At 40.8% G+C, this 1,706-nt stretch overlaps 1 protein-coding gene across 1 annotated transcript in view; it reads left to right on the top strand.

Annotated features, from left to right (window-relative positions):
* Window positions 1-1,706, top strand: part of LOC103212824 (phospholipid-transporting ATPase ABCA3-like) — a 129,843-nt gene that overhangs the window by 51,134 nt on the left and 77,003 nt on the right. The window lies entirely within an intron of this gene.

The raw sequence follows: 1,706 nt of genomic DNA, 5'->3' as shown, positions 1-1,706 counted from the left end.
TTTTTCAGTATTCCTTCCCTTCCCCTCCTATTCCTGGCAACCAACAAAGAAAGTTTCCCTCCATATATGAACCTTTCCTTGACCCTCCACTACAACAAACTAATACTATATTTGTCCTTCTGTGACTCTTATTTCACTCAGCACAATATCCTCCAAGTCCATCCATGCCATGTGGTGCTTTGCAGACTCCATCCACATCACTCCTCAGAGCTGCATAGGACTCCACTGTGTGTATGCACCACAGCTTGGTCATCCACTCCTCTGTTGATGGACACCTAGGTTGCCTCCATCCTCTTGCAACTGCAAACAGTGCTGTGGTGAACATGGGTGTGCATATATCTGTTCCCGTCCTGGCTCTCACCTCTCTAGGATATATACCTAGTAGTGGGATTGCTGGGTCAAATGGTATCGAGACAATTCCAGCTTTCTAAGAAATCATCATACTACTTTCCACAGTGGCTGGATCACTTCACAGTCCCACTAGCACTGTATGAGAGTCCCAGTCTCTCCAATCTCTGCCAGCATTTGTTATTTCCTGTCTCGTTGAACCTTGCCATCAGTGCTGGGGTGAGATGCTATCTCATTGTTGTTTTGATTTGCATCTCTCTGATGAACAATGATCAAGAGCATCTCTTCATGTATTTGCTGACTGCCTGAATATCTTCCTTCGTGAAGTATCTATTCATGCCTTCTGCCCATTTTTCAACTGGATTGTTAATACCTTTGCTGTTGAGGCATTGGAGTTTTCTATAAATCTTAGAAATAAGTCCCTTGCCAAATATGTAATTATTGACAAGTATGAATTTGTTACTGTCATTTTGTTATGTGCTTTTTTGTGGTGTTGATTTCTTTCTTTCATATAATTTTCTGTGCTGAGCTCGTTTTCTATATGAATCGTGTTATCACTTCCTTCGTTACTTCTGTTTTACTATTTGCTAAATATTTGTGCTGGTCCTCTTTTTCATTTTGATGTGAAGGTTTATCATTTTTCTTTGAGATTACCCTGTGATTTATAGTTTTCTTCCCAAGTTTAGAACAGTCAGTTCTATCTTGTGGTTGTCTTGACTTCCCTACCATTTAGAGGGAGCTCTGGTAGCATAGTGCCTAAGGCAATTGACTGCTAACCAGAAGGCTGGTGGTTCAAACACAGCAGCCACTCCTCAGAAGGAAGGTTGGGCAATCTACTTCCTTAGTGATACCACCTCAGAAACCCAACAAGGGGGTCGTGATGAGTCAGGGCCGACTGAACGGCACATAACAACAACAACAACCATTTAGAAGTTCTGTAACTACACACTTTTTTCCCTTTTTTTGGTTTGTAGTTGTCCTTATTTGTCAGTTGATGTTTCTGGTTCCCTGTTTACAATCTTGTAGGCTTATCTACTTTGGATACTTCTATAACTGGGTTGGTTTCTGGGTTATGTCATCATGAGTGTTGATGGTCAGTTATTGTTGACTCTTTGTCTGAAGGACGCCCTTTAGCATCTCTTGTAGGATTGGTCTGGTTTTAACAAATTCTCTTAATTTCTGCTTATCTGGAAATGTCCTAAATTCACCATCATATTTGAGGGACAATTTTGCTAGGTAAATAATTCTTGGTTGGAAATTTTTCTCTTTCAGGGTTTTATATATAGCATTCTGTTGTCTTTTGGCCTGCATGGCTTGTGCTGAGAAATCCAGGCTTTGAATTATTGGTTGCCCCTTGT

Source organism: Orycteropus afer, unplaced genomic scaffold (assembly GCF_000298275.1).
Source record: "Orycteropus afer afer isolate SDZICR_OR568_19922 unplaced genomic scaffold, OryAfe1.0 scaffold01125, whole genome shotgun sequence".
Taxonomy (NCBI): domain Eukaryota; kingdom Metazoa; phylum Chordata; class Mammalia; order Tubulidentata; family Orycteropodidae; genus Orycteropus; species Orycteropus afer.
The sequence above is the reverse complement of the archived record's forward strand: the minus strand, read 5'-3'. Positions and strand labels throughout refer to the sequence as shown.